This window comes from Syngnathus typhle, linkage group LG3 (assembly GCF_033458585.1).
Source record: "Syngnathus typhle isolate RoL2023-S1 ecotype Sweden linkage group LG3, RoL_Styp_1.0, whole genome shotgun sequence".
In the NCBI taxonomy this organism is placed as follows: domain Eukaryota; kingdom Metazoa; phylum Chordata; class Actinopteri; order Syngnathiformes; family Syngnathidae; genus Syngnathus; species Syngnathus typhle.
The window spans coordinates 17,211,110-17,220,659 of record NC_083740.1 but is presented as its reverse complement, the minus strand read 5'-3'; the positions used below and the strand labels follow the sequence as shown (position 1 = coordinate 17,220,659).

General features: G+C 44.6%; 1 pseudogene; it reads left to right on the top strand.

Moving 5' to 3' along the window:
- Nucleotides 1–1,190: 1,190 nt before the first annotated feature.
- LOC133151156 (lysosome-associated membrane glycoprotein 1-like) lies at nt 1,191–1,818 on the top strand (annotated as a pseudogene).
- Nucleotides 1,819–9,550: the final 7,732 nt, after the last annotated feature.

Here is a 9,550-nt window from a genome sequence, read left to right as displayed (position 1 = left end):
GGAGAACTCCCGTGGTGAATAGTACGGCCGGCAGTTTATGAACAGTGTTTCTAGGAGAGGGCTGCAAAACTCTTTCAACACCGTGACATCAGTACACCAACGTTCATTAATGTAGAAACAGAGACCACCTCCTTTTGATTTTCCGGAGAGTCTTACGAGTGCTCCAGCTCGTTTTCCGCGCCGCCGTCGTCGCGCTAGCTTGTACAGCACCGCCGCTCCGGCTAGAATCTCCGACAAACAGTCTGAATCGGAGAGAACAGGAGAGAAAATACAAGAAGAAGACTGTCCGGTGTTTAACAGCGCTTCTGTCAGGTCTAAATACCATCAGACATTTATTTACACGCTGGAAACAAAGAGGAGAAGACAACCAGTATTCTTTTGCTCGCGAGGAGAATTAGGTAGAAGGCCCAGTTCACAGTCCTCCACCAATTCTGGACTTCCCCCGCCGCTATCTCCTCTTTTTATTTTGGGTTGCCCTGGTTACAAGAGGCGTTGCTACACTAAAGGGAGGGGAGAGTGTGACTGTAGCAACGCTGTTCAGCTAGCTAATAATGTTGTGTGGTGCGAGGCCGCATGGCCTTGGCCGATCTGTGACTCCAGGAATGCAGAGTCTGTTTTTAGATGGTTGGAAGCCTTGTTCCCGGCTGCAATCTCCAAACCTGGATGCCGTGTCCCTGTAAAACAATGCTCTAGACTTTCTTGCTACATTTCACACAATAATAATAATGAGTAAATAATCAGATACCTCCCGTGCATACACTCCAACAAACGTTAAGTAGATGTGAGATAACTTGCATGAAGTCTACTTAAACAAACATTGAGTAAATATGGGATAACTAAAAACTGTCTCGGTCAAAAACAATTAACAGAGAAAGGACTTCTCTTGAACTAACAAAGAGCAAAGGTGTTCTGTTCCTAACTAGTGAAGGCTTCTGACAGATAAGACAAGGAAGAGAGTATAAGGACTCCCCAAGGCTAGCTGGCAGATATGTTGACTTGAGCGAAGATATGTGACCTCCGGTTTCAGGCCGACCAGCGCTTCAGCAAAACTAATTATTCTAACAGCTTCTCTGGTAAAAGTGATCCAGGATGGACAGCAGAGGACACAGCAAACACACAAAACAAGACAAATAAACAGAGAGCGACTCACCGTGGCTGCCATCCGCGGCGCCATCATATGATCCAAATCCATGACGACCACTGGTGGTGTGCAGACACGGTGGCTGACATTTACCCTGCATCCTATTATAGCCGCTATAGCCGTGCACCAGGGTTTGGCTACCGTGGCACCATCCAGCACCAAGGCGCCGCACAAAGAGCCTGGTAGACCAGTGACAGGGCACTACCGGGTGGTTGGCACCATTAGCAGTGTTTGCTTGCTGGCGTACATGGGCCTTCAGCTCAACATCAGCTTCAACTCCACCTCCTCAAACCAGACAGTGCATGTCGTCAACCTTGAGCCCAACACCACAAATGCTTCCGGATCATGTGACACAGACAGCACAATGCTGCGACTTTTGACGGACGGCAATAAAACCAACCTGGCCTTTTTCTTCACGCTCAACTCTACGTCCAATAAGTACCACTTGAGTGAAATTTCTCTGTCAGCAGATTGGGCAGACATGAAAGAAGTTGCAGGTGCAGCTCTTCGGCCTCACCCAGAAAAGGTTTGGCACAGCTGAGCACTGCCAGCTGGATGAATATGACATGCTGATCGCCATCATCGTCGGGACGGCCCTGGCTGGCTTGGTCCTCATCGTGCTGGTTGCCTACCTCATCGGTAGGAGGAGGAGGCATGGTGGCTACCAGAGCATTTGAAGTGGTGTCCTCTCAAATATAACCAGAGATCTCCCTCGCTAACATTAACCACTGCCACATTTGACACGCCACATACTCTTTGTGTGCTCCACACTCCCAGAACCTTCCATAACACTGAAGATTAGGGGTGTAACGATTCATCGATACACATCGATTAATCGATATAATGCTCTACGATTTGTTGGCATCGATGCTAAACGTAAACATAGATCTATATCGCCCATTTTTGACCTCGGACATTAGACGCGACTTTATTTTGAAATCCAGTTCATTGTTGCTTGCTTCCTCTTTCCGGGAGCAGTGCGCGGCGTGTTGTGTTGTGAGCAGAGCAGGCACGTGAAAGGGGAGCCGACAACTACGCGGCTCCTGGGCTGGTGCTATGGCTAGTGTCCAAGAAGACGAGGAAATTTGATCCCCTTTGGGCTTCAAGTCATTTGTTACGAAGCACTTTGGATTCCAAAGAAAAGATGTTGTTGATTTTGCGTATGAATTGTTATAAATCAGGATATTGTTCAATATCGATCGTAGAGCACTATATCGTGATGTATCGTGAACGAATCACAGCAGGCTTTAAGATATCGGCAAATATCGTATCGTGATTCTTTGTATCGATATGATATCGTATCGTGACAAAACCCGCCATTTACACCCCTACTGGGGATACATAAGCTTAATGATAAAAAGGATGTTAGATTTGTGAGAAAATATCTGGCAAGCAGCAGAAGAATCTTTATTATTGTGTTGTATTTATTAGTATTGTAAAGGAAATTATGGAATTTCAGGGCACTTTTTGATCATTTTGGGTGGCAACCTATAGTGGTTGTCTTTAACTAGAACAGCTGGACGCGTCAATTGACGCGCATCACAACTTTACGTCATGACTACTTAATACGCGTTTGTAGGAAAAATCTGAAATAATCTGACTTTTTTTATTTAGCATGCTTAGTAGAAAAACAAAGTCAAAAACTTGTTTACATTAGTTGTGTGTCACGCGCCGGTGTCATCCAGCCACACCCCGCCAATCACCAGGATCATTCTCACCTGTCGCGTGCTCATTGGGAGCACTATATTAGTGCGGCCAGGGCTACAGCTTGTCTCGTGATGTCTTCTTGTAAGCTTGACTCCCCGTCGCTTTACGATTCGGTCCTTGTCCTGTCTGTCCAGTGCTATCTTGTCAGTCCGCAGTTGTTCGGAGATCACCCGTCAGCCACGTCCAGTCCTCGCCAGTGAGAACTCCAGCCGCCGGCTCCTTCCCCTGGCTTACCATCCGGTGACCCACTCCTGACGTGCGCAACCTCGCCCGTTCGCTGCTCCAGCCCTCCACCGTTCCCCTTTCCCTCCACAATAAAGTCTGCTTCGCTTTTCATTTGGCTGTACTGTCTGATCCTTCAGTGTGCAAGACACAGCAGTTTATACCTAGAACAGCTAGATGTGTCAATCGACGCAATTGAACATTATAGCATGCACAGTATAGATATCCATGTAACAAAGTGCAACAAAGTGTAATAAAGTGTAACAAAGTTCTTTCACAAGCATTTCAGTCACAGACTTGCATGTTTGTGCTTGTCCCTAATATCAGACGGCCTTATATTTGCAGGCGATGTAAATTTTAGCCATATATTTTCCACATACTTCCGAATCGTTTGCAAACATCACAGACTGTTACAGTTCTGTTGCGGCTACATCCTACTTTTATCTGACTCTAGAATTTCTAGTTGTCAATTGTCCTGTTGCTGTTGACGCTGCCATTGGTGCGGGATTCCTGGCTGACATCTCAGCTAATGTCAGATCTGTAGACAGCTGACATAAGAATTCCCTGCGTGAGCTATTTGTGCCAGTGACTTGCTGGTAGATTATCCACGAATTGACTCCAGCCATATCTAGAATGTTGAAGAACACTGCAAGTGGCCATCTTCTGCATCCTGCCTTTGTAGACATCTGTCGACACATTGCGTCAAGCATGTCAACTCCGCATTTGTTGCTGTGGTAATACAGGATTTATTCTGGGTTATTTTTGCCATCTGTCTGGCACAGAGAACCTTTGTGCAGAGTTGACAGCAGCACAATAGATTTAGAGGGTTTTGATTGGTATCTGACCAACTGGATGGAGCCAGACCTGTAAAATACTGACTCGTGAGTGGCCATCTTTGAAGAGCTTTGAATCTCTTTCCTGTTCCATCGCATGGTGCCAACTGTTGATGAACGCTTTTCCATAAGCTTCAGTGCTAGGTCTTTGCTTGTGAAAAAGTTGTCAGTGGTGACGTTGTAGCCACGCCCAAAGTATGGCTCCATATGTGTCATCACTACATATGCCCCCAAACTGTTGACTGTCTGCTCATCCTTTCCAAGATATGTCTTCACACCGAGGCAGTACTTTGTTCCAACTTCAGCTAGGACCCAAAACTTGATTCCAAACTTGTCGGGTTTATTTGGCATGTATTGAGTGAACCTACAGCGGTGTGTTGTCAGCACCCTGGCAAGATTACCATGCCCTAGGTTATTCCTGTAGTGTTTATACGGAGTAGAAATGAACGCTAATGCAACTTCTTTATTCAGCAACTCTTTATTCCTCCACTACTCGAGTGTCACATAGTGACGTCACACATTGACATGTGTCGTTATGTGATCGTCACACACACATAATGTATACAATGCCCCTGCCGCATTACAGCGCCCCCACATGTCTACATTATGCAAGACCTCCAATAAAACACTATATAATATCATAGTATCAACGTACTATAATACCACATTTCCCTTTTTTCCAGAGATCAAAGGGTAGACTGCCTTTGTCTCTTCAGACCTTAGAGGATTCTTCTGCCTCTTGTGTAGAAACTTCTGTTCCTATCTAACTCTTACAGAAGAACACTGTAAACGAAAACAACTTTGTGATTATTAGTATAATGTATACAATAACTATTGTTTCTTAGATTCTTAAATGCTCAAACAGTTAAAAGTTAAGTTAAAGTTAAAGTCCCAATGATCGTCACACACACATCTGGGTGTTTGTTTTAACATGAATAAAAATGACATTAGGGGTTTCTGATTGACTAAATCTGTGTCAGTTTATAAATCAACTAGCATGTCGTTCCTCATTGCAGAAGGTATTACAAGTCATGTGTCTTTTAGCAGTAAGCCATCTTTCACTGTTAATGTAGCTCGCTCCGGCCAGTAGTTTTTCAGCACTGGTTCCAGTTTTGCATGTGCTGGCCATCCTTCCGTGCACATGGTCATGACACGTGATGACGGTTTTCAACTGCTCTTTCAGGTTTTCAGTATATGATGAGCTGACAGGTAGACTTTCAATGACACAGTCCACATATATGTTTATGCTCTCCATCAGCTCCTGGTCATCGGTGGACATGCGTGATTTTACAGGTCCGTGTGACAGTGTGTCTGCCGTCCAAAGCGACTTTCCTGGTACGTGCACGATGGAGTATGAGTAGCGCATCAGCCTCATCCTGAAACGCTGGATTCTCGGTGGCAAAAGATCCAGTGCTTGGCTCCGAGCAGGCTGAGAAGGGGTTTATGGTTGGTCTCCAGGCAAAACTCCTTTCTGATGAGGAAATCCCGAAACCGTTCACAGGCCCATGTGAGGCCCAGAGCCTCCTTCTCCACCTGCGCGTATCGTTGCTCAGTTGGAGTGAGTGACCATGATGCGTAAGCCACAGGCTTCCAGTCTTTCCCCCATTTCTGGAGAAGGACGCCCCCCAAACCATACGATGATGCATCAGCAGATACATAATCAGCACAGGAGTAAGAGGATAGAGCTTTCTTTAGCGGTTCAAACGCTGCTGGCCTGGTCCACATCCCAGACCCAACAGTTTTTCTTCGAGAGGAGGTCACGGAGCGGTTTATCTTTTTCAGCTAGCTGGGGAATAAACTTTCCCAGCTGGTTGACCATGCCAAGAAAACGCCTTAATTCACTCACAATTGTGGGCTCTGTCATGTCTGTGATGGCGTCTGTCTTTCTTGGGTCAGGGCGGATGCCTGCAGCTGTGATGATATGGCCCAGGAAGACTACTTCGCTCTTGGAGAGTTCACACCTGTCCACATTCAGTGTGATACCTGCTTTTTCCAGTCTTTGTAGCACGGCATAAAGTCGAGTGTCGTGCTCTTCCTGGTCCCGCCCCCACACCAACAGATCATCGATGTGACAAACCACACCGTTGAGCCCCTCTGTGATCGATCGGCACATGTTCGGGCGCAGAGGTGATGTCAAATGGAAGGCGGTTAAAGTGGAACCGTCTGAAGGGTGTTATGAATGTAGTGTACTTGGCTGACTCCTCCGTTAACGGAATCTGCCAAAAACCCATGATGGCATCCAACTTGTTGAACAGCTTCGCTCCAGCAAGCATTCCCAGGCTTTGTTCCACAGATGGAAGAATGTACTTTTCACGGCACACATACACATTCAAGCCGGTTAAATCCACACACAACTGCACTTTTTTTCTGTCCTTTTTGGGCACGACCACCATGCTGGCACACCAATACGTTGGCTCCTCCACCCGGCTGATGATCCCCAGAGCTTCCATGAGCTGGAGCGCTCTCTTGACTTCACCCACCAGAGGTAGCGGAATCCTCCTGTATTTTTTTACTGAATATGGCACGGCGTCTGGCTTGAGCTTTATGGTGTATGGTTGTTGTAGCTGACCCAGACCACTGCACAACTTGGGGTAACTTGCCTTGAGGGTATCCGTGTTGTCAAACGTGCACTTTCCAATCAAGTGCCTCCGGCTCCCCAGTAACGGGTTCGATAAGCCGGGGCGAAGGGACTCGTCCGCAGCTGACCACCCGAGTTAAATTAATCCTCTTGGAATCAACCCAACTTCTATACGACGTCAATCCCGCTTAAATCATCCGACGCGCAAGCCGAGTAACTCAATTCGAGGCAAGTCGCCGGTATGACCACGCCGTATTGATGGCTCCCTTCAGTTGTTTGATGCTGGTATTTCGTTACGGATGCTTTTAGATGCCTTTGTTAAGGCCTCAGGGATTCGTTAGTCTATAGCGCCCCGTAGCGCTGCTCTCGCCGAAGTAACTTTTAATATGGCCCTGCTCTGGCCGGGTTGGGGAAGTAAAGAGATTACTTCCCTTTTTTCAGTGGAAAGTCAGATTGACTAAAGTATGACAATGATAGGGTTGAAAAGAGAACTTTAATACATTAATCCCTAATTCCAATGTTATATATATAAACACTTAACCGTACAGGCGTAATTACTTCTGAAGGCAAATTAACCCCTCAAAATCATCCAAAGTGGCTTTTGATGCGGCCCGAGTAAATTAAATACTTTTGATCGGGCCCCGTTCCGCTTTTGATGGAGGAGCGAGCCTACTTCCCTTTTTTCCGGGAGCAAGTCAAAATAGCAGAAGTAGGACTATGACAGCGCTTAAGAATAAGTTTAACACATTATTCACTAATTCTAACGGTATATATAAACACTTAGCCGCAAAAGCGCTTCCTCGCACTCAATTGTTTCCGACAAAATGATATTTTACTTAATACGGGTTCAAGTGATTTAATCGAATTATTATTATCCGGTAATAAACTCTGAAGGCAATTTAGTCCCTCAGAATCATTCAAAGTAGTTTTGACGCGGCCGAAGTAAATCAAATACTTTGGCTCAGGTTTTGACGCGGCCGGAGTAAATCAAATACTTTGGCTCAAGCCCCGTTCCGCTTTGGATGGAGGAGCGGGCCTACTTCCCTTTTTTCCGGGAGCACGTCAAATTAGCAGAAGTAAGACTATTACAGTGTTTAAGAATAAGTTTAATACTTTATTAACTAATTCTAACGATATATATATAAACACTTAACCATAAAAGCGCCTCCTCGCACTCAATTGTTTCCGACAAAATGATATTTTATTTAATACGGGTTCAAGACGATTTAATCGAATTGTTATTATCCTGTAATTAATTCTGAAGGCAAATTAATCCCTCAAAATCATTCAAAGTAGTTTTTGACGCGGCCCGAGTAAATTAAATACTTTTGATCGGGCCCCGTTCCGCTTTTGCTAAAGCCGCAAGCCTACTTCTCTTTTTTCGGAAGTAAATCAAATTAGCAGAAGTATGGCAAAGACAGAGTTTGGAAATAAATCTAATGCTTTAGTCTCTAATTCTTAAAATCTCCCGTTAATAAATCGACTTATCAACCCATCCACAAACAATCGACTGCATAAATTATACAAATTAGCGCACAACGAATTAAATGAGTATATACAACTCTTTTATTGAAGAAACATGAAATAAAATTACAAATCACAATCCTCCAAAAACTGAACAATTCCACTCACTGATGCCCTTGCAAATACAATCATTCAATCCTGGAGTAATTTTGATTGCAAAAATTAAATCAGAAAAGAGGAAAAGGAGGGTATCAATTGGGGGTTATTTTTTGGTGGAAATAAAGTCGAGTGATCAATTCGATTTTATCTCTAAAAATCTAATTTAGAAACTAGTTTTGGTCATGGGAGGACCCTACTACCCCGATAACGGTCTCCCTCCCCGCACGGAAATACAGAAGGAGTCGGTCCTCTCACCTAGTTTCTCAAGCAAAGTTGTCCAGTCCAATTCTTTTGAGTATTTCCAAGTTAATCCGTGCCAGCAATCTTGCGTCTTACACAAAAATCTCGAAGGCTTTGGAAAAAGTCTTGAAACTCCTACCGGCTTCTGTTCACTATGACCGCGGTCCAGGAGAGAGCCCTGTCGATGTCCAGGGTGGCCTTTTTATAGACTTCTCTGGCCCTTCCCTTTTCCGCTGGCCTCTATACTGTCCAGTTTCCCACGCCTACGGCTTCTATACTGTCCAGCTTCCCACGCCTACGGCTTCTATACTGTCCAGCTTCCCACGCTCATCCCCTGCGGTTTTTCCGGGCAGCTCATTTCCGGCTCACTCTTTCCACCGAAATTCTGTGGAAACCCCCTTGGCAGGCACCCTACTTCCTCTTTTCTTTACTTCCCCTTTTTTTTAAAACCAATACTTTAAAGTCAGACTTTGGTCAACCATTAAATCAAAATAAATCAAAGCCTTTGAATTGATTTCTTTCTTTTCTCTTTTTAACACACCCCTATTCTCATAAGGGTGGGCAGCTTAGTCCAATTCTGTGATAATATTGCTTTAAGCCGTTACAGAATATATTTCAGCCAAGCAATTGAAATAAAATACAATTAAAATAAAATGAAATAATAAAACCAAGAACTCATTTGTTTTACCCTTTTTAACACACCCCTATTCTCATAAGGGTGGGCAGCTTAGTCCAATTCTGTGATAATATTGCTTTAAGCGGTTACAGAATATATTTCAGCCAAGCAAGTAAAATAACATACAATTATAAGAATAATAAAAACCTCCTTTGTGCTCTCGTGTGTGTTCCATCGATCAGACCACGCTCAATTTTGGTTTCTGGCAACGATTTGGCACCATCTTTTGGAAAATTTTGGAATTTCAGTTTGGCCAATTCACTCACTAATACCTAACTCAGATTTTGCCCCATCTGCTGTTTAAAATTTGGAATGTCCGCCCTGCCAATTTATTCCTGGGAGCAATCCATACTCACTTTTTTGCACCATTTGTTCCCCCCAACTCTACGTTACATGACAGTGTCCATACTGTCGACTCGGATGAGCAAGCCAAGGACTGTAATGGCTGGCAACCCAAGCATCGGCGTGCTCAGATTTTTAACAACATAAACCTTCTTCATTGTCTGCTTGGCTCCTTTCCTCAGCTGCAG